The sequence below is a fragment of the Muntiacus reevesi genome, chromosome 2, assembly GCF_963930625.1.
Source record: "Muntiacus reevesi chromosome 2, mMunRee1.1, whole genome shotgun sequence".
Classification (NCBI taxonomy): domain Eukaryota; kingdom Metazoa; phylum Chordata; class Mammalia; order Artiodactyla; family Cervidae; genus Muntiacus; species Muntiacus reevesi.
Genome location: NC_089250.1, coordinates 24,639,175 through 24,663,543, shown reverse-complemented (window position 1 = coordinate 24,663,543; position 24,369 = coordinate 24,639,175). Strand labels below are relative to the sequence as shown.

The window sequence follows — 24,369 nt, the reverse complement described above, 5'->3', positions numbered from 1 at the left end:
CTGGACTTCCCTGGTGGTTCCAGTGGTAAAGAATCCACCTGGCAATGCAAGGGACATGGGTTCAACCCCCGATCCCACATGCCATGGGCCAGTTAAGTCCGTATGCGGCGAATGCTGAAGCCCTGGAGCTCTAGAGCCTGTGCTCTGCAACAAGAGAAGCCACCACAATGAGAAGCCTGTGCCCTGAAATCAGAGTAGCCCACAAGCTGCAACTGGAGAAAGTCCATGTACTGCAATGAAGATACAGTGCAGCCAAAAAGAAAGAAATAAATAAAAATTAAAAAAAAAAAAAAAAGGCAATCATACTGGTGCTAAAGTCAACCAAGTCAGGAACATCAGTTTCACCTGAACTTTTCTGTTCCTGGTCAAAAAAAAATTAATTGAGGCATGATCAATTTCATGATCAATGAAATTTCAAGATATTCAAATTGTACTTCATTAACTTACACCTCAAGCAAAAGCTTAATGGGAAAAGAAGGTACTAAAAACCACTGTATACCATCCACTATATACAATCAGTTCTTATCATTCACAGCTTTGTATTTAAAACTCGCCTATCTGCTCCAATTTATTTGTAGCTCCCACATAATCCTCCCAGAACTTTTGCTGTCATTTGTGACATACACAGTGCGTGTGCTCTGTCGTGTCCGACTCTGCAACCCCATGAACTACAGCCCGCCAGGCTCCTCTGTCCATGAAATTTTCCAGGCAAAAATAGCAGAGTGGGTTGCCATTTCCTCCTCCAGGGGATCTTCCCAAGCCAGGGGACCAACCCCTCATCTCCTGTGTCTCCGGCATTGGCAGCCACCTGGGAAGCTGACACGCACAGAGCAGGGGCAACCTGACTTGCAGGCGGAACACAGCCCCAGGTGAGGTCCTACAGGGCTGCACTCGGTGTTCTCCTTTCAGCTCGGACTGTTAGGGAAAGAAGTGTGCTTTTCTGCAGGCCATGTGATGCCACAATTCTGTGTGTGTGTGAGGAAGAGAGAGAGAGAGTGTGTGTATGTGTGTGTGTCTGTGTGTGTGACTGCGTTATTAAAACGAAGGGAATTCCCTGGTGGTCCAATGGTTAGGACGCCACGCTTTCAGTGCCAAGGGTCTGGCTTCAATCCTTGGTAGCAGAACTAAGATTCCATGAGCCATGCCAAAATAAACAAATAATAATAAAATAAAATGCCCCCCAATCATGCCAAAGTATTCCTAGTATTCCTGAGTGCAGGACAGCTGTGATGTGCGTTATGGACAAAATATGTCTCAGACAAGCTTCCTTCAGACACAAACTACATTGCCAGGGGCCATGCGTTCAATGTTGAATCATGAACCAACAATAAATACTACATATAGTTTTTTGAGACAGAACACATATACAACAAGGCTCTGTGTTGACTGGTTGACAAGAACATTGCAACGGGAGGCTCACATGAACCTAACTCCCCAGAAAATTCAATATTCATGAAAAATCCAGTATTCTCTAATTCAGTGTCTGTAGCAACTTTTTGGAACATAACTTCTGAGAATAACAAGAAGCAACCATGTTTTTAAATTACAGTGAAAATATCCTAAGTATGTAAAACAAGACTTGAAGGGAAAAAGCAAGGGCTATTCTGCTATAGGACATTCTTTTTCTACTTTTTGCAGATTGAAGAATTCTACAATTTCTGATCACTAGCTTCTATTGGAAAATATAGCCAGCTAATACTTACATATCCTCTCTAAATTGTGATGTTTTATTAGCAATTAATCATAACTATTACGATTAACTGCTAAATAGAAGTATAGTTTCACCTTTAAAAAAAGGTTACACTTCTTAACCACCTGCAAAATGGGCTTCCTCGAAATGAGAATTTCACAGGTGTACAATTCATATTCATTGGGGAGTTAAGACTTCAAGACCTCAAGTCTAATCTTACCTATGCTTCAGAGTAAGACTAATACATGATCACTCTGCAAAGACACTCTTTAACTAAAGCAATATGCAACATTAGGCCACTGCTTCCACTCAAAAACAGACTGTTTATTCAGCATATACATCACACTGCCACTGGTTTCCAAGACTTATTTTTATGGAATGCTCAGTTTCAACAACTTGTTTAGAACAAAAGTAGACAAATCCTCTTAATACCAGCAAAGTAAAACTATTTAACACAGTGTGAACACTTTGTAAACACTGTCATCTGATTTGGGTACCTCTTTGTTAAATCTATGTCCAAGTTTCTTAAAGTAAGCAATATTTGAATTTTCTTATCACCAAGTCTTAGAACATGTTCATTATTCTCCCAAATTACCCACTACTATTGAACCAATTTGAAAATAAGCAAAATATCAGACTCGGGTCTTCCCCCTCACTAACATGTTTCTTGTTATTTACATAAAATTAGTTCACATATTTGTGAATTATTAGGATGACTCTGGTAGGATGTGGAACAGAAAACATGACCTTATTATTTATGAGATTTCTATTGTTTTTTGTTTCCTCGTTTAAGGTACGTATTTCTCACTCACTGGTACTGCACTGGAAAATTTGTGGCACTAAATGTCTGCTGTAGTTGGGATCCAGATCTTTAATGTTTATGTTTGGGAGTATTATTCACGTTCTTAAATTGAGATAGGGAAGGGATGCCCCATGCCCTTCTCATAGATAACCTGGGATTCTAATTAAGGATGTGGTGTGGGACAGTTGCATATAGAAAGAAGCAAAAGGTCTTTTTGTGGGATCCTCACTGGGTTGGGATAGTGAGCTAGATGTGACAGATACTGCCATGTCATTTGCTTCATGTACTCCAAAAGGGGGAACTGGGGGGAAAAAAAATCATGACACGAAAGTAACAAGGGTATATTTTGCTTCAAAGAAATCTGTTAATGACTAGCATGGACTCCTTAAGAATATCTCTAGAGAAAGAGGAATGAAGGAGAGGGTAATACTTAATTTAATGTTTATTTTTCAAATGTTCCTGTTTTGCAAAAGTTAATAAGAGTCTGATCTCCTGATAGTAACCATAGGGAACTTTATCAGTTTCTAAACATAATTCTTACTCTCTCCCCTGAGCTGGGGAAAGGAAAGAGTTGTCTCACATAGAAAACACCAGCTTCTCTCTCTCATATATTTAGTGTGGCTAAAATAACCCATAGAAAATGAAATACTTATTAATGCTTTTTTTCTTCCCAAAGGCTACTCTTCATAATAGTCAACAAGCCAGCTATCTAAGTGGCAGAAGGGTGTGGACTTTCACACAGTGGAAGTCCCCTGACATTCCTCCCACAATCAGAGACCTCATTCTCAGAGCCCAGACTGCGGAGAAAGAATTGGGGTAGAAGATAGTCCCATGTTTGCTCTTTTCATTAAGACTCTTCAAAGGACACTTTATTCTAGCATTCATTTTAGATGAAAAAGAAAGTCAAGAATTTTTTCTCCAGGCAAATACCTCATAAGAAGAAAAAAAAAACCTTCATTATGATTTATTTCATAAGGATCATTAAATAATATGTGAAAACAGACTGCTGCTAAAATTTCAGGATGGCTGTTAATGGTTACCCTGAAAGAAAGAAGTGAAAATTTTCAAAGAAAATTATGAAATAAATTTGCTACTATTTTCACAGCCATCTCAATTTGACTAGAAGATGGCTAAAATTTGTGTATGTACAGTCAGTTTGCCTAGAATGTGACAGACAACCTCTATATTTTATTTTCAACAGTGACAGAGTGGCTTGGCAGGGCTCCCGAGAATGTGAGTTCAGGAACTCATACTCTTCTCAGTGGTCCCTCTCTAAGGACTCTTACGGCTGAAAGAAACCTCGATGTCATTTCATCATCTATGCAACTCAAACATCCAATCCAATAGATGAGATTATCGAAACCTAAGAAATTAAGACTAAGGTGACACATCGAGTTAGAATGAGGCTGGATCAGAGCCCTCCTGCTTCCTGGTTGGGCCTGCATCACTAACCGGGGTCTACAGTGAGCATCCCTGTCAACTCTGACTTATGATTTTCCTGACTGTTCCCTCTTTTCTAATTTTACTGCCTAAACACATTGCCATCCGTTACAGGAATGGAACCCTGCCTGTGTGGTGAGAAGGGTAAAGGAGGCCCGAGGGACCTTCTAAAGTCATTGCTAGCGACAGACGATGGGGGTAGAGAAATGCCAGGTTGCCTCCCCAGCCCAGAGTTCCACCCACAATATTTCTCATTCTTCTGGGCATTTCCATGGACTTTGGTCTCTTTGGACTTCTTGGAATTACCCTAAAACAGAGTGAGTCTGCAGGAACCTGACCATGAGTACCATTTTATCTTGTATGGGGCCAGGTACTATTTTGAATGAAAAGATTTTCAAGTGAAGAGGTTGGGGAGTGGGGGATGGGCCAAAGAAAAATATGTATCTTCAGAATGAGGTATGCGCAAGGGGGAAGCTTTTTCGAAGACTTGTGTATGTATAATATCATTTCCCTATTCCCTACTTTCTTCGTAAAAGGCCAGTGTTCACTAGTGAAATGGCTATTGCAAGAACTGAAATTAGCACTTTATGGTCTAGAATCTCAACCAAGTTCCTGACAGCTTGCTGGTTATACTGTGAGGTCTTTCCAATATCTACAACCACTAAACTGCATTCCTAGGGAAGTGATTATAAAACTCAATTTATCTGAGTTCCTTACCCCAAAATGTGTTAATATTTTCCCCTTCAGAATATGTCTTTTGTCAATCAAAATAGAAAATAATCCTAAAATGAAATGGTGTTTTAAAAAATAATGCTAATGCCAAATTGGAAAAGAAAGCTTCAAGAGTGCTTTGAAAGTGGGACCAAAGTACCAATTAAAAGAAAAATTACAGGCAAATTAAGAGCATGCTTTTTCCATCGACACTGAACCTCAGCAATTTTCTCCACAAAGACTTGAAAACCCTATAATTCTCAGAGAAATCTGGCAGTTGCACCCAGTTTCTTTCAGCAGAATAGAGAACTATGTGTTGTGGTTTGTAGTTCAAAGAAATATTACTTTACAATGGAAATGGCAGGGGGGATGGGCATAGGGAGGAGGCCAGGATTACTCTGAAGTATCATCAGAAAGAAGAAATCTAAGCTACACTTAACCACCATGTAGTAGCTGACCCCATCATCTTTATTTTTCATGCTAGCTAATTGGTAAAAAGATGAAAAAAAAAAAAGATGCCATATTTCATGTAATTTAATGACAGTGTGTGTACTCTATTTCAACAGAGCATATCCACATGAACTGCCTTTACAACGATGGAGGGATGCTCTGTAAGTTTTTTCTCTAATACCCCACTAAAAAGAGGAACATCCTGAGAACCAGTTGAGGGGATGAGAGTGAGCTGCCTAGGACAGAATTCACGCGAGTGTCACGAAGCTGTCAGTGACAGTGCTCTGTGACCAAACTTACTCTTTACGTCAACTGACAATCCTGGGTATGGGTCCAGGATCATCGTTCAAAATGTGAAAGATTTAGCAACAGAGATGAAGAAAACTGACTGCTCTCCTTTAGAAATCAAAGAACATATTGAGGATTTTCCATTGCCAGCACCGTCCTTCTAAAGTTAGGGAAACAGGGGGACTTCCCCGGCAGTCTAGTGGTTAAGGCTTCACCTTCCAATGCAGGGTGTGTGGATTCGATCCCTAAGCAGGAAGTCAAGATCCTATGCCTCAAGGCCAAAAAACCAAAACATAAAAGAGAAGTAATATTGTAACAAATTCAATAAAGACTTTAAAAATGGCCCACATCAAAAAAAATCTTTGAGAAAAAATGTTAGGGAAACAGACCAGATCAGGGACTTGGGTTGACCCCAAAGCTCAGCAATCTGATTTGGGTTCTGGCTCCATCACCCACTGCTCTCTCCTGTGGTGGAGGAGACCCTTCCATATCTGTGTGGATTTAAGCATGAGCCTACGGCAGATGATGACATGTTGGGAAGAGACGAGGGCCCTCTTCAAAACCACAGAATTGAGGTTTATTTAGGAGTTTACATAGCACAGGGACCCAACCTTTAGGTGAGAGGGATCACTTGATACTTCGCTATTTCTGAAAGTGCCCCTTTATAAGTATCTCCATTGTTTGAACATTATCACAGAATCAAACCTATTGTCTGGTGGCGGACTGTACTGAACAGAGACCAACAACTCTCCCAAAGCAACATTCCTTTGGGAGAAAACCAACCCCACTCCTTCTGCCTTCAATGTGATAAGCCGAGTGAGTGGCTGGTCAGATCCAAATATTAGTTTTCGTGTTGCTGCTGGAGCATCATTTGCTCTCTGCTTCTTGAAAACTGCTTAAAGCAGTCATGTTTAAAATGGATAAATCTTGCCAGGAGGTTAGCAAGTCAATTAAGGTGCAGGGAGAAAGCATGGTACAGTTTTACACCTCCTTTTAAAGAGGAATTTCAAATAAAACAGGTTGTTGACATTCTTGATACAGCGGACTGTTAGTTCACCCAGTTTTATGAAAATCCAGTATAAGAAAACCAACCTTTCTACCCCAAAGAACTAGGGAGCAAAAGATTTGCACCAGAATCCTTTCCTGTTCACTGACAGCTTTTTCTTCTTTTCTAACAGCATCATCCCTAGTAACTTACTGTTAGTGTAAGTTACTGATGATTAAGTGCTGCAGTAGGGAGCTTTAGGGTAAGAAAACAGTTAAAGAGATAGCTACCACTGCCAATTATGGGGTAACAGAAAGCACACCATCTCTGTAATTAAATATAAGATAATTGGAAAAGCAATTTGATTTATGAAAATTCAACCCACACCCAAATTTCAAGACTCTGTTTATTGTGCAACGTCAGGCAAACCCTGCAGCAGTGAGCAAAACGTGAAGTTGTTTCTAGACTAATACATGCCAAGTGTGACACTTAGATGAAAAGAAAACAGATTTGTTCAACTGGTGCTTTTTCTCTCTTTATAGCGTTATTACTCATATTAAGCCTTAACTACAAAAATAATTTGACTCTTTAAAAATGCCTGGCTAGCTGTATTAACAGGCTATGACTCTTTTTAAGATCAATTCAAATACCTCCTTCTCTCTGAAGTCCTTCCAAGTTCCCTCACCTGGGGAGAACTTTTTCGTCCTCTGGGTTCCTCTAATGTCTTACTCATGTTCTCCACAGAAGATTTATTCCATCAGTTCTATAGATATGAGTCTCTGCCACCAGACTTAAGATCCTTGAGGACACAAATCATCTTTATTAATCTTTATGTTCCCACCAGCTACATGAATTCTTAGCTCTTAATGGATGCTTGATGAAAATGCATTTCATCATCTTTATGGAGAAGAAGACAAACATAAAGTTATAAATAACTCAGTCTCATTGTAATCAAAGTCGACAAATTTCTACTCTACACTCTACACTTCACCCCCAGTGACAGCTAGTCACATGAGCTCAGTAACACACTGGCAGATTTGGGGGGAGGATAGGATCCCTGTCATCTACTGTCAGAGGACATTGGTATAAAGAGCGGCACAATGATCAAAAGTAGTGTTATCTGAGAAAGAAACGATGAAGTATCTGGAAAAGCAATACAAGTTTTCCAAGCTGCACAGACCTGGAAACTGAATACAATATAGCCTCCAATGTTCTGTACTAAAAAAACAGCATTTTGGGGGCATTCCCTGGTGATCCAGTAGCTAAGACTCCCCTATCTCACCAAAGGGCCTGGGTTTGATCCTTGGTCCAGGAACTAAACTCCTACAAGCTGTGCAGTGCAGCCAAAAAAGAAAAGAAGAGAAAGTATCTTTTACCCTTTTCTTTTGAAATTGTACTGCTTTCTCCTTCCTCTCCTGTAAAGATAAATTTTAGAGGTCTTTGATTGCCTCTCTGGCTCGACTTATTCAGAGTTCCCCGACTCCTCAATCCCACTCACAGATGTGTCAGTCCCCTCATTTGACATTCCTTCTTTTAAACATTCACCATTTTTATCTTACTTTATTTTTTGTCATGTGGCCTGTGGGATCTTAGTTTCCCAGGCAGGGATCAAACCCTCACCCGCTAGATTGGAAGCACAGAGTCTTAACCACTGGACCACCTGGGAAGCCCGTGTTTAATGCTTTAATCCCTGCTAAGAAGAGGGAAATTTTGTCCATCTTGCTGGCTGAGTTATGACCACTGCGTAGCACAGCGCCCAGTCCAAAACAGATACTCAATCTCTTTATTCAGCGAGCAGAGGATAAAAGAGAGGAAAGAGAAAGAACATTCACAGGAAGATGGTTGCAAGACCTTAAGACAACAGACAGACAGTGACGGCAGGATGGCCAGTGTTTCTTCACTGTCTACTGAACTGCTTCAGCAAAGAATGCAGATACTGTCTTGGAATGAAGACAAGAGCTTAGGAAAGAAAGTTAAGAAGAAGGCTGGATATGGGACAGGGCATCCTGCTGTGGGATTAAGGAGTGTGAACTAATACAAGGATGGAAGTCAGTGTTGTCGGTTACAAAAGATGTTTTAATATTTTCTTTTCTTTTTGTCCCAAGGCTCCTGTTCATGGAATTTCCCAGGGAAGAACACTGGAGTAGGTTGTCATTCCATTCTCCAGGGGATCTTCCTGACTCAGGGATCAAACCCAGGTCTCCTGCGTTGCAGGCAGATTCTTTATTGCCTAAACCACCAAGCAGGTGCTTTTACAAGGCATCTCTCTCGTTCCTCTCCACGCCTCAAAAATATCACCAAAAATAGTTAATGACTTAATTTCAAGCAGCCTAACACTGTTCTGACCTGTATATGTTTTACGCAGCCTGCTTGCCTCGGAGCAGAGAAAGAAAAACCACCTGCACGTCTGTGGATTTGAGGTGTCTAATGGACAGAGTGGCTTCCCAGGTAGCTCAAGGGGGTAAAGAATCTGTCTGCCAATGCAGGAAATGCAGGAGACACAGGTTTGATCCCTGGGTTGTGAAGATCCCCTGGAGAAGGGAATGGCAACCCACTCCAGTATTCTTGCCTGGAGAATCCCCTGGACCGCGGAGCCTGGCAGGCTACAGTCCAGGGGGGTTGCAGAGTCAGACATGACTGAGTGACTGGGCACACAAGTATGTACGGACAGGGTACATCGACCATGAAATCTATGACTACCCTGCACAACCTTAAATACTCCTCCCAAACCTACTCCTCAATAAATTTTTAAAAATTATTTTCATAATAAAAAATGTTAGAGGCTCTTCACAGAATTGTAAACAAAATTTCACTCGGTTGGGTAAGGCCAGTCAGGAACAATGCTTCTCAGAAAGAAAGAGCCCCTCAAATCTAAAAGACTAAATGCTTAGTGGTTGGTCTGCCAGACACACATGGGAGACAGTTAATTTATCTTTGGAAAACAAGGTATAAAGAGGTTTCAATGCCTTTTTAGAGTCAAGAGGAGCCAGTGGTGGCAGAAGGAAGTGGCAGAAGGGGAAGCCCGTCCTGGTCTTCTAGAGTCCGGAGGCCCTTTGGTAAGACATTAAAGGTACCAATCCACCCTGCTGCAGCGGGCTCAGACCCAGGCAGGGGACAAAACAGTGGAGTGAGTGAGTGAAAGTTGCTCAGTTGTGTCTGACTCTTTGCGACCCCCATGGACTGTAGCCCGTCAGGCTCCTCTGTCCATGGAATTCTCCAGGCCAGAATACTGGAGGGGGTAGCCATTCCTTTCTCCAGGGGATCTTCCCAACCCAGGGATCAAACCCAGGTCTCCCGCATTGCAGGCGGATTCTTTACCAGCTGAGTCACCAGGGAAACGGGATTTCCCTCAAGGGCTCAGCACAGCAGAATGACCCAAGTCTTTCAAGTCTTTTTTCCTCCCTCAAACGGCCAAACATTTTGCACTTTTTCAGTTCAAAGCCACCTTCGTGCAGACACCTGCCTTACAGTCACCAACAAACAGGGTGGCAGTGAATTTTTTTTTTTTTTTTCGCCATGAGGCAAGTGGATCTTAGTTCCCCAATTGGGAATCGAACCCCTGCCCCCTGCATTGGAAGCATGGATTCTTAACCATTGGACCACCACAGGGGAAGTCCCAGTGAATTACTAGGGAAGTCCAAGTAGAAAATATATAAATAGATGCTAATCTTCAGGACATCTGCATACAGAGATGGGGGGAGAGGAGGAAGGATGGAGAGTGGGGAAAAGGGAAAGATGGAGGGTGGGTGAGTGTGCCAGGCTCTGCACGAGGCCCAGGCACACACATCTATCAGCAGCGTGCGGGACGCAGACGCAGGGAGACTGACTGGGTGACTTCAGCTCAAAAAGTGTCAAGACACAGAGAGAGGAGCCTTCCCCTAGGGAGCACTCCATACGTGAGGGGAGCTTGACCCCAGTCCACAATAAAGTTACAAATGCCTCCTTAAAAGACTGTATTTTATCTTGAAGGACAGCCCAAGAAGAACTCCTACTTCCCCAAATCCCTTACACTGGGAATCCCACAAGAAGTTACTCTTTAAGACAGATAATCCAGAGAAAATCATAATTAAAAAAGATACATGCACCCCAGTGTTTATTGCAGCACAATTCACAGTAGCCAAGACATGGAAGCAACCTAAACGTCCATCAACAGATGAATGGATAAAGGAGAGGTGGTGTGTATCTATGCGTGTGTGTATACACACATATATAGAGAGATTAATACACACACACACACACACACACACACACACAGGGGAATATTACTCAGTCAGAAAAAAAAACAAAATAATGCCATCTGGAGGAACACGGATGGACCTAGAGATTAGCACACGAAGTGAAGTAAGTCAGAGAGAGTAAGACAAACATCATACAATATCACTCATATGTGGAATCTAATTTTTAAAAATGACGTAAATGAACTTATTTACAAATCAGAAACAGATGCACAGATATTGGAAAAAAAAAACCTTATGGTTACTAAAGGGGAAATGTGGGGAGGAGAGATAAATCAGGAGCCTGGGATTAACATATATCACTGCATAAAACAGAAAACCAACAAGGATCTATTGAACAGCACAGGGAACTCTACTCAATATTCTGTAAAATCCTGTATGAGAAAAAATCTGAGAAAGAATATGTGTATGTGTATGTTTAATATGTGTATGTGTATGAATACACATATGTGTATTCATAATATGTATATGTGTATGAATATGTGTATGTTTAACTGAATCAGTTTGCTTATACCTGAAACTAACACAACACTGTAAATCAACTATACTCCAATAAAATTTTTTTTAAAAGACAGATAATCATCCAGACTTAAAGCAGCAACAGCCCACCTACCTAACTGATAACACAGACCAGTGTTCTGTCACGGCGACTTGTCCAACTGGGTCAATGAATATTTTTTGCCTTAAAGCCTTTTTCTCCTTGTGTGGCTCTCTCTAGACTGTTGAAATGATGTCTGCATCCTCTCCAGGGCAATCCTTCTTCTCCCAGACAACAAACACATCATTGGCAGCGTTCTCTTCAATAACAACTCCACTCCTCTGTCATTTGTCACCTTTCCCTCCCTGAATCCTCTGTGATAACTCAAACGGGCTGAAGGCTGTGGTGTGGATCCCAGACATTGCAGTGATCCTGTGTGTCCATTTGTTTTTTTTCCCCCACACATACACAGAGTCAGGGAGCTTCGTTCTTCTGTGAAACTGGATCCTCGTTGGTCAAAAACTTGATTTTTCAAAGGCCAAACCATTTTGTCTACTGTGTCTTGGCTCAGCTGCTGGAAAGAACTAAGGTGTCTAAATTTAGATTTTTCCCATGGCTTAACTCAGGCAAATGTCCTTCCCATGCGACATGCATGGCAGCAGGCCCTGCAACTCTGCCCGGCGGTCAAGTGCCCCCGTCTCTTCTCACGGCCCTGGTTACAGGTAACCAAGCTGACACTGCACCCCCAACCTCCACCAGCCCCACCCAGCCTTCTTCACAGGTGGAGTCTGCTTCCCTCGCCCGCTACCCCTCCTGGGACGAAACTTCAGAAGCTGCTTCTTCCCACTCCAGCACAAAGCTCGAGAAGGCTCTCACCAACAACAGAGTCCCACCACCCCCAGCAGAGGGGATCGGCTCCCCTCTCTCATACCAACGCTCCCCACTCAATTCCCACCACCACCACGACCGCCCTTACCCAACACGTCACAGCCAGGGAAAGAAGAGCTGGCTAACCTGAATACAAAATTACTACTCGGGACCCATTTTTCACAAGAACAACAGAAAACCCAGAGCACCAAAGACGAGCTCATTTGCAAACTAAATGCATGTCTATAGGACTATCTGGAAGGCAGGTGCCACACAACCCGATTAGAAGGTAAATCTTTCGTGGCCATAAACAGTCAAATGGGGAACGACCCAGGTATCGGACAAGGGCACAGAGGTCCTGGTACACTGTTTCTGCGGCTTCGGGAATGAGCACCCAGAACTGACACAGGGAATGTTGACTCCGTCACGTGGCTCGGTAACGAGGTCTCCTTGATGAAGAGTCATTTTGAGCCTCCACCTCCAATACTGAGAATCTACTGTTACTTCACTTTTCCACAGGGCAGACTAAGGTAAAGAAGAGCCACTTCTGTTCACAGATAGAACAGGTGAGGCGAGACCATGTCACGTTCCAGGATTTAACTATTCCTATCAAGTCTAGGGAAGAGGTGGTAGTCGGATAAAGTTGAGAGTGGGCTGTTTTACACCTCAACACTGTCTTTTTAAAAATGTTTGTGCCTTTTGGGACTTCCCTTGCCGTCCAGTGGTTAAGACTCCATGCTTTCACTGCAGGGGACACAGATTCGATCTTTGGTTGGGGAACTTTGATCTCATCTGCTGCACGGCGCGCGCGCGCGCGGACACACACACACACACACACACACACACACACACACACGTGTTTTCACAGTTCAAATGTTGACTGTGGCACAAATGAATACAACAAATACTTTGTTTTCCCTGGTATCTGCCTCGGTAGAGGCTCCCTATCCATTTGGAGAGAGCCCTTCTAAGGAATATGCAAGAAAACATGCTGCCGGAAGTCTAACTGCTCTTTTGTTGCATCTCCTTGCTGATCCATCGAAGAGGTCTGACCCTGTCTTCGTTTCTCCAGCCAGCACTGCACACACACAAATCCAGGTTTATGACTCTACAACGTGAGCAGTTTGATTCTCATGATCTTTCCATCCTACTCAGGCCTTCTTAATGAAGTCTTAATCTTCCTGATTTCTTTACAGGGTGAGAAAAACAAACCCAAGGAAGCCCTCCCACCACCACCGCCTCCCCGGTTTCCTGCAGGGGGACAGATCTGTAGGATGGAATTGTAATGCCATGGGAAAATGTTGGATTTCGACACCTAAGCTTGTTAGAACAACGGAGTCAAACACAGATGAAAGGTCTGGCCCGTCAGGATCCAGTGTCACAGGAGGAAAAATCCGCAACCTTGGGTGGGGGGGGGGGGGGGCGGTGTGTGGTGTGTGGGCGTATGGATGTGTTGGGGGTTGGGCCTGGGGGCAGGATTGAAGTAGAAGTCTGCTTGGGTTTCCTCTCACACCCGGCTGCTTTCTCTAGAGGAGAAAGGGTGAGGGGAGTTGGAAGCCCAAGACAGAACATTCTCCCTCATGCCTGGGACAGACCCCTTCTGCAGGGCAGTTGGAGGTGGGACCCCAGCAAGGGAGCCCACCCCCAGGCTCCCCTATGAGCTTTCAGGGGTGCTCGGGCTCTTGGAGGGAGTGAAGAAAGGAAGGTTCAGAGTACAGCTCCAGAATTCAGGACTTTCCAAAAGGGACTCCCCCAAAATAGGGCCCATTTTTAATGCCAAGTATTTTGACAAAGTTCCCATTAGGGTAATTCCAAGTGGCCTGGAAAGACTATGAGAAATGGCCCCATTTAATTTGTGAAAAAATCTGTGCTCTCATTTTCCTACTGAAAGAAAGGCTGGGACTTCCTCGGTGGTCCAGTGGTTAGGACTCCACACGTCCACCGCAGGGGGCGTAGGTTCAATCTTGGACGGGGAACTAAGATCCCACATGCCTTGTGGTGCAGCCAGAAAAAAATGAAAAGAGAAACGCTCACAAACACCGACACACAGAAAGATAGCTCTGCTTTAAAAAAAAAAAAGAAGAAGCAGAGTTCCCTGCAAACACCGTCCCCTGATGACTTGAGCTGAAATTCCATCACAATTGAACAGGGCAGAAGTAGCTTAACTTCTGCCCACATGTGTCTGCTAGAATCAGACAGGGCTTCATCTTCCAAGAGCTGCCCCTGAGCCCAGGGCTTTGAGGGAAAATCGCCTGCTGAAGAAAGCGATCACCCTTGTGATGACACAACGCTGATAGGTGTCTACAGGCTCATTAAACTGTAAGCCCCCCGGATGACAGGGATTTTCTGAGTGCTCTTTGCACCTGGGCTGGCTCTGTGTTTAGTCCCCATAATGCTCCTCTTTAATAACAGACTGCAGTCCAAGTCACAGGTCCCCATTTTCAGCTTGGATCTTTCACAAACGTGTCCCCTTTTTTCAGTTTAACACGAGGACGCTATTTTTATTTTACTTAAATTTCACCATTCAACACTGAACCTAAGTTTATACTGGCCCTATGTTCAGATTTTTGGAGTAAAGATAGCGGGCAGACAGCTTTAAGGGTGTAATGTATTAAACACAGCCTATAGATGAAACAATTAGTGGAAACCTAGGGGGTGGTATAACTGTGTACTTTTACACACTGCGGCCACAAGCAGAGGAATAGCTGAAGGAAAAATCTGCTCAAGAACTGAAAGATCCTTGCAAACAGCCTCAGAGTCTCTTTTTTAAAGTTTGTTTTTTTTTTTTTTTTTTTTTTGGTGTGGACTAGTTTTTTAAGTGTTCACTGAATTTGTTATGATATTATTTGCTTCACGTTTTGGCTTCTCAGCTGAGAGGCATGTAGGATTTTAGTTCTCCAACCAGAGTTCGAACCCACATCCTGTGCATTCGAAGTCTCAACTCCTGGGCCACCAGGGAAGTCCCAACCTCAGACTGTCAAAGCCAGTCAGATTTCAAACATTCCACGACACTGTGTGTGTGCATGTGTTCATGCACTCACTCATTTGGGCTCTGGATAATACAGTAAACAGCTAAGTATGTAACAGCTTCCCTTTCTAGCTACAATCATTTTCCTTTCCTGTGTGGCACTTGTCACAGACGGTACGCCTAGCTAGAGTTGTTCACAGAGATGCATGAGCCCGGGGCAGAGTGCTTCGTGGGCAGAACTGCCATCCAGCTTCTTAGGGTACCCTGTGCGGTCCACTGAAGGAAGAGCCAGAGGAGGAGTCAGGAGGCAGGGCCTCAATCAGGTCAAGGAGCATCAGAAGGCAGGACACTGGGGCCCAGGGGAGCCATCGGGATGTGTGCCTAAGCCATCTTAGACTCCTAAGATGCCCTGCCTTATCCATAGCCTTCTGCCCCTCCTCAAGAAGGGTCAGGACTTTCCCTGGTGGTTCAGCTGTTGAGAAGTCACCTGCCAATGCAGAGGACACATATTGGATACCTGGTCTCAAAAGACTCCACATGCTCTGGGGCAACTAAGCCTGTACATCACAACTACTGAAGCCCACGCACCCTAGAACCCATGCTCTGCAGCAAAAGAAGTCACCTCAATGAGAAGCCTGCTCACTGCAACTAGAGAGAGCCTGTGCGCAGCAACAAAAACCAAGCACAGCAAAAATAAATAAATTTTTTCAAGTTAGAAAATGGGTCATAAACTGGGTAGATTCTCACAAGACTCAGGAAGGCTGAGCTGTGACCCTCAATAAGTCACCTAAGCTTTCTGTCCCTCTGTCACCTAGGGATGGCTGGGTATAACTTTCAGCTGCTGTGTTCTCTGACTCTCTGAGTTGGAATTTGCTCTGAGTTAGTTTTGACTCTCAGATCAAGAAGACTTCACTAGGCAAGAACAGGGTCTTGGAGCTGCATGAGGGAATCAGGGGTCCAGCTGGACGCAGGTTCAAGTCAGTCTTGGGGAATTGGGAATGTGGTTTCAAGGACCGATCCCTCTCCCATGCACACCATCCTCCCTCAAGAATATGGTTGGCACTTCTGGCCAGTCAATTCTAATGATGGTTTCCTTTGCATTTCCTCATAGACTGAAGTTTTAAAAAGTCATTAGAAAGCCAGGTAGGAGAATTCCTTGGTGCTCCAGTGACCAGAACCGTGGCCCAGGAACTAAGACCAGAAGTCATGCAAGCACGGCCAAAAAAAAAAAAAAAAAAAAAGGAAGAAAAAGAAAACCAGGTAGAAATGAAAGGGTCCTCTCTAAAATGAGGCGCTCTTGAATGTTCCATTCTGAAAGGGGGCACAACTCATTACCTTTCCTTATCAGGCCACCGGTACCATGACTATGAATTCCCTGACCTCATTCCACTCATATCTTCTCTGAAAAAAGTTTTTTCTGACCATCTTGCTGCTGCTACTGCTAAGTCGCTTTAGTCGTGTCCAACTGTGTGCGACCCCATAGACGGCAGCCCACCAGGCTCCCCTCCCTGGGATTCTCCAGGCAAGAACACTGGAGTGGGTTGCCATTTCCTTCTCCAATGCAAGAAAGTGAAAAGTGAAAGTGAAGTCACTCAGTCATGTCCGACTCAGTGACCCCATGGACTGCAGCCTACCAGGCTCCGCCATCCATGGGATTTTCCAGGCAAGAGCACTGGAGTGGGGTGCCATTGCCTTCTCCATCTGACCATCTTGGTTGAATACATTTATAGGTAGTCAAGCTCCTTTGCTCTGTCTAGTCCAAATTTTATGCTCCTTGGTCCCTGGGCCTTTCTCTCCTCATGTCAAAGACCAGCATCTTCTTTCTCCTGCCCATGATCTTTGGGTGTTTTATCCTGCTATTATTTCCCACGGACCTCCAGTTCTGCTGCTGCCAGCTCGGTATTCAGTTCAGTTGCTCAGCCGTGTCTGACTCTTTGTGCCCCATGGACCACAGCACGCCAGGCTTTCCTGTCCATCACCAACTGCCGGAGCTTGCTCAAACTCATGTCCATTGAGTTGGTGATGCCATCCAACCATCTCATCCTCTGTCGTCCTTCTCCTCCTGCCTTCACTCTTTCCCGGCATCAGGGTCTTTTCCAATGAGTTAGCTCTTAGCATCAGGCAGCCAAAGCTGGATATTAGCTCAGCCCAAAGACATCTAAACAAGGCACTCTGGGCCAGGGAAACAACCTCCATGACTGAGAAGGTGACAGACGAAACTCATTCACATTCACACACACACACACACACACACACACACACACACACACACACCCCACCCCACCCCCCATGTTGCCAAACGTTTCTAATACAACTTAAAACTCAAGTTTCTAAAGCCACAGGTGGTCAGTTCCTTCACAAAAATTCAGTTCTTCCCTCCATCCTAGCCCTACTCGAAACTGGTAACCATGACTCATTTCCTAGAGCTTCGTTTCAGAACACCTCGATTCTGGCAGTGGAAAGTCAGGCACATGAAATGACATACTCATCCAATGAATTCCTGTTTTAGGGCTTTTCATTCTTGAAATTTTTCTTTTCCTTTTTTTAAACATGAGCTTCAGCCAGTCTCTTTGCTGCCTCTGTGGCCCGAAAGCATCTTCCTCATGGGAAGAGAGCTGGTCAACTTCCGGGGCAGCAAGGAGAGGTGAGGTCTCTACCGTCCACACTCTGCGAGCTCCATGGCAGCTCGGCACTGCCTGTGTGTACGGATTAAGTGAGGAAGGAACAAGATGGCACATGCCAGACCGCACACTTTGAAAAGGCAGTCCAGACCAGTTCAGAAGCAACTGTTCATGTTTTGAGAGTCTCTTAACCAAACTCAACAAATCTGAACCAAAGCAGGAGGAGGAAGGAAGAAAAAGCAACTGAGAAAATTCTTAACCAGAAGCAGTTGGTATTCTACTCTTTGTGGCATTTCCAAATCCAGACTCATTATTTCAGGGTTCAGCGTGGTGAAGATGGATTATATCTTACCTGGAGACGTTCTGTATAATCACAGAAAAATGTTTCCTGCCTTTTGTACAGAAAATGAAGGGATTTTTCAGAGTAAAGAAAAGCAATCTAATTACCATTAAACAAGGTTGAACTGCTGTGGGCAGTCATCCTCAGCCCCGAAGCATAATTTAACTTGAAAGAAACCACAGTGACCTAAGGCCCTCTCTGGCTCTTCCCCAGCACCAAATGGCCAGGAAGAACTCGGGCCCCAGGTGAGATGCCCAGGAAGTCAGGAAGGCATGACACAGCAGAGGAGACACCCCCAAGGAGAGGCGGCGAACCCCAGAATCAGGCCACTTCTGTACCTTGTTCTTGTCTGCTGCACGGCAGGGCCCCTGACAGCAGAAACTCAGGAAGCCTCCTCCTGGGTCTGGCCTTTTGACAGACGGGCACGCAGATGGCTCCATGTCCAGATCCGAAAGCAGACATCAGCAGTTACCCGGCGGATCCCCTGGCAGCGGGCGGGACCGGCCCCCTCCGCACTCCGCGGCCTTCAGCCGTGCCCACCCTTCCCGGAAGCTGGCCTGCCGCACCCCTGACAGAGGGAGGCCCAGGATTTGGAGTGTGATTCATGGGTAGAAAATACCGGTTTTTCATAGCTATGCATATGCCACCTGGGAGGGGTTTAGGTAAATCTGGATGTGGACGCCAAAAACGAGGGCAGATAGTGCCTCTTTTACGTATATTTCGCTAGGCCAAATGGGCTCCGCCTGCCCACCACTCATTAAAGAAAGTTCAAGGATTTCCCTGATTGTCCAGATACTAAGAATCTGCCTGCCAATGGAGGGGACATGGGTTAGATCCCTGGTCTGGGAAGAACCCACACGCCTCGGGGCAACTAAGCCCGTGAGCCACAACTATTGAAGCCCATGCACCCCAGAGCCTGTGCTCTGCAACCAGAGAAGACACTGCAAGAAGCCCACACACCGAAACGAAGAGCAGCCCCCGCTCTCTGCAACGAGAGAAAGCCTGCGCACAGCAACGAAGACCCAGCACAGCCAACAATTAATTAATTTTTTAAAAGAGAATTTGAGTCGGACAGAGTGGTCAGTGCACGTTCACAGGCCCTTCCACGTCTCAGTTCACATCACAATGTATTTATCGTGTCTCCATCCCCAGGAACCAAATCTCAAAGTGCCAACGGTCTCCATCCACCTCAGCGGCTGGTCAAACTGCCTCATTCTCCAACGCAGTGCAGTCAAGGGGAATACACTTCATTTTTGGCCTCATCTGCCTCAAAACACACCAGGCTGGAACTTCCAGGGTAGAATCAACAGGTGGGGAGGCTACGACACCCAAAAGTTGAAAACTACCCAAAGAACACGTCTTAGATTTCCAGATGGCAGGAGCTGTGCTACGCCCTCCACACCAGCTGTTGGTTCTCAGAACGTGGTCTCCAAAGCACACAGGCTGGTGTGCAAGGGGTCACTTTGCGTCAGAAGTCTGAATACCCCAAAGGGTGAGGTCAACTCAACTCACATCACCTCTCTAAGGCTGTTTCTTTACCTGTAAGATGAGGCATTGAATGCTATCTACTCACTTTTTCAGCACTTCCATAATTTTTACAGACACACCCAAGGTTAACAATGCCCAGTGTGAACGGTGCCAGAGGGACTCACATGCTCTACCCTGCATGGTTCTGCCAGCCTTCCCTGGGTGCCATCCTGTGGATTCCACAGAGGAGCTGGTGGTTTCCACGGTTGCCAACTGTTTGGTCTCAAAGTCACGTCCAACTCTTTTGCAACCCCATGAACAGTATCTCGCCAGGCTCCTCTGCCCATGGAATTTTCCAGGCAAGAACACTGGAGTGGATTGCCATTTCCTTCTCCAGGGGATCTTTCCCAGTCCAGGGATTGAACCCATATCTCCTGCCCTGGCAGGGAGATTCTTTACCACTGAGCCACCTAGGAAGCTCACTGTTGACAATATTTTACCTCAAATCAACTATCACAAAACAAAAAAACTGAGTTGCACTGAAATATAAGTGATTTTTTTTAGTTAAGAGCAGATGAGGGGAGGGCTAAGGTTTGATGTATCACAAGGTCACTGGAAAAACCCAAATTCAGGGACGCATGACGCATGTATCCTGTTTCAGACAGTTGCTGCATTGACTTACAATTATTTTGTGGTCGAGGGGAAACGATTTAGTGATCTAAGCATGCACACAGTACATGAGGCCAGTGGAAGTGTTGAGAATTATGAAAAATATAGACTAAAAAAGAACAGAAGCACAGGCCTTTGACCTCTGGGTTAATGACAAGAAGACTGGATCATGTTTCTGGACACTAGGTGAAGGGTCCTGGGGGACAAATCACAGACCCTCAAGACTAACTGCCTGCACTGGGGTCAAAACTGTAGGTTATGAGGGGCTGTGGGGAGCCAAAACGCCCCTTTAGAGACATCCCAGAGATGGAGGGAGAAGAGACTGGCTTAGTTACAATCCTCCCCCACCCCCAAGGGACTTCTGCATAAAATAACACCTCAACAAAAGTTAACACTATTCTACACTCTTCTGATTACAACCCTTTGTGCTACACAAGGGATAAAGCTCAGAGACTTCCCTGGTGGTCCAGTGGTTAAGAGTCTGCCTTCCAATGCAGGGGACAAGGTGTTCAATCCCTGGTGGGTGAACTACAATCCCACACGCTGCTTGACAACGAAGCCTGTGCACCACAACTTGAGAGCCTGTGCACCGCAACTAAGACCCGACACAGCCAAATAAATATAAATGAACAGATATTTTAAAAAGACAGAGAGAGAATAAAACCCAAACTCCTCTGGGCTGACAAGGACCCCAGCCACCTCTCCCAAGTCAGCTGGTTCTTCAAACCAACAGAGCCCTTCCTGTCATCAGGACCCTCCGCTTACTGCGCCTCTTCAAGGCCTTGCCCTGCTGTCTGCACGACGGGATCCCCTCACACACACAGTCCTCTTTATTTCTTTTGCATTTTTTTTTCAATCTGAATTTATTATCCCTCTTATGTTTTCTCCTCTGCCTCTCCCTCCCACCCCCCTCCTTAAGAGTCCAAGCTCCCTTAAGGCAGTGGCCTTGTCAGGACTGGTCCAACCTAGAGACTCAATCCACGCTGATGAATGAATGAATGACAGGACAACAGTTCATTCTTTCTAAATCTGAAGATCCTGAGTCACTGTGTCATCTTCATACTAATCAAAACTAAGATCCCCTGGAGAAGGGAAAGGCCACCTTACTTTGCTGCTGCTGTCCAGTTGCTAGGTTGTGTCCAACTCTCTACAACTCCATGGACGACAGTGTGACGGGCCTCCCCATCCTTCACTATCTCCCGGAGTTTGCTCAAACTCATGTCCATTGAGTCCCACTGAGTCTGTAATGCTATCCAACCATCTCATCCTCTGTCTCCCCTCTTCTCTTCCTGCCCTCAATCTTTCCCAGCATCAGGGTCTTTTCCAATGAGTCAGCTCTTCACTTCAGGAGGCCAAAGTATTATCACACTTAGTATCACACTTAGAAATTCAAGAAGCACTTTCACACAGTCCTTAAAACCACACTTCAAGGCCTTTTTGAGAGTTGCAGAAAGTCACTGGCTCTGGACCTTTTGCTTGGAAGAAACAGAGTAATCTTGGACCCAGGTTCGAGTCCTCCATAAAATCAGGATGTTCTGTGAAGCAGTTCTAGCCAGCCTCCCACCTTGAACAACCAATGAGTACTTAAGACTGTGATAGGTAGACATTCTCATAAAATGCTTTGTCTTTTTATGAGAAAAGCGAACTTTCCTGGTGGCCCAGTGGCTAAGACTCCAACCTCCCAATGCAGGGGGCCCAGGGTTCGATACCTGGTCAGAGAACTAGATCCCACATGCCACAAATAAAGATCCTGTGTGCTACGTCTGTGACCAGGTGCAGCCAAATAAATAAGCAAATATTTAAACAAAGTGCTTTGGGAGATGTTTCCACCCCACAGTTTCTACTGCTTCTGGGAATCGAACATCGGCTACCTGCCAGGACTTATGGGTAAGTACTTTTCACACTCTGCCTCTGATCTGTGCACCACCTGGCTGGGCTAGAGGTCTTAGCCCTTTTCTTACAGATGCAGAAATAGAAACTTCCTCAGATTAAGGGACTTGCCCAAGACCACACAACAACTGGCAGAACCAGTTCTCAAACCTCAGACTGTCCAACAACAAAAGCCAGATTCCTCCCACCTCCCAAGTGCCTCACGGGGACAAGCACACACAAAATGAAAACAGTGGGGCTATCTACTGTGGGAGTCAGGCAGGTTAGGGAGACAGGTGGGGGATGGAAAATAGGGGGCTGTGACGACTCTACGGATTTGCACCCCCATCTTAATGGGGGCAGCTGCGACACAGTGCCAGTAGAAAATATAATAAAGGAAAAAAGGAGCTCAGTGTTTACTGATCATCTGACTTTTTTCACCGTCTTAATTTAAGAAATTTGATTCATAAGTAAAAACTCCTAATTCCACCAAGTTTTGGTGGCGTGTCACAATCTGTAGAAGTCCTTGCCCAGGCCTGTCTGGAGAACCTGGCCCCAGGCCTGGTGCCTGGGACCCATACTTATGCTGCCCTGTACCAGGAATTTACCTGTGAAAGTTGCCCAGTTTGTCCCTTCTGGTCCAGTGAGAACTTTTGCAATCACTTGTAAAAATATTGGCAACAGGAGAGAGCATGTTTGCAGGATATTATGCAAAGGGCTGGGAGCCACACCATTTTGTGAATGTTTGTCTCTGAGAACCACTAGGCACTGTTCTTCCATCGGGGTGAGTTCTAAAGGTCTGTACATAGGGCGCAGGTTTCAAACGAAGGGATCTGAAGGATGTAGGAGGCTTTCTTCCTCTAATGCCAGGAGGAAGACTGCTTTCTAAGTGCATTCCTGACACACCAGCTCCAGGTTTGTCTTCAGAAAAACTGCTAACAAGTAGCCAAACTTGGATTACTTACTCCAAACCCTGCAAGTTCTCCCTGCAACCCTTTAGAGCAATGTTGAAATGGCAAAGAAGGTAGGAGGTGCAAAAGAGGCGGTGAGCCTACAGAGGCAAGAGGTAAATCATGCCCTGTGTGATTATGATTCCCTGTTTGGAAATTCACCCTCGTGAAATGAACAGTACTTTTCACAGAGAACGCCTCCCGATCCCAGGAAAATGCTGCAGGTTTGCGTCAGAAATGCTGAGTTCAAATCCTAGTTCAGTTGCCTAAACAATTAACTATGAGTTTGGGATTAACATACACACACTACTATATATAAAATAGATAACCGGGACTTCCCTGGTGGTCCAGTGGTTAGGATTTTGCCTTCCAATAAAGGGGGTGTGGGAGCAATCCTTGGCGGGGGAATTAAGATCCTACATACCGCAGGGTCAAAAAAGCAAAACAAAAAACCGATGTAATACTGTAACAAACTCAGTAAAGATTTTATATATGGTCCACATCAAAAAAACCTAAAAACATAAAATAGATAACCAACAAGGACCTAGTGTATATAGCACAGGGACTTCTACTCAATACTCGGTAATAACCTATATGGGAAAAGAATCTGAAAAAAATGGAATATGTACAATTGATTCACTTTGCTATACACATGAAATTAACACAAGAACACTCCTGCGATGCAAGAAACCCAGGTTGGCTCCCTGGGAGGGGAAGACCCCTGGAGGAGGAAACGGCAGCCTGCTCCAGTATGCTTGCCTGGAAAATCCCATGGACAGAGGAGCCTGGCGGGCTATAGTCCATGGGGTTGCAAAGAGTCGGACACAACCTACTGACTAAACTACCACATATTCCAATATAAAATAAAGATTAAAGAAAAGAGAATCAACTGTCTAGATTATTCTGAGCCTTGGTTTCCTTATTTACATGGATGTTTATATGTAGGTTGGTAGGGTTTTTGAGAAGATTGTGAAATAACTTGTGCGAAAGTTTCAGCATAGAGTAGTAATTGGGAGCGTTGTTGTTGATGTTCTGTTGCTAAATTGTGTCTGACTCTTTGCAACCCCATGGACTGTATTACGGCAGGTTCCTCTGTTCTCCACTATCTCCCAGAGTTTGTACAAATTTATGTCCATTGACTCGGTGATGCTATCTAACCATTAGATGCTATCTAATAATTGTGGGCATTACAATGTACTTACTTGCAGTGGTTTGAAGACATAACAGGGAAACTTTTTATTGTATTATGTTGGCATGCATAAAGGCATTTTAGATTTGGATGTACATGTCTTAAAAAGCCAGTGGTATTTAAAACTTGGAGGGAGAAAATTTTGTATTTACCCCATGATAAGAAAGTTCATTCCATTTCTTTAATGATACAGAAAAAGTTCAATTAGGCTTAAAAGTGACCTGCCACCACTCTGAGGCTACAGTAATTATATTCTCTTTAATGGAATTGCTTAAATTACAGCTTTCCTTGTTTTGCACATCATAGCCACTATCCCGCCCTTTTCTCTGTAAGCAGTAATTCCTCATTAT

General features: G+C 44.6%; 1 protein-coding gene across 8 annotated transcripts in view; it reads right to left on the bottom strand.

The window, feature by feature from the left end:
• Window positions 1-24,369, bottom strand: part of KIAA1217 (KIAA1217 ortholog) — a 346,126-nt gene that overhangs the window by 277,585 nt on the left and 44,172 nt on the right. The gene's annotated exons all lie outside the window — the stretch shown is intronic.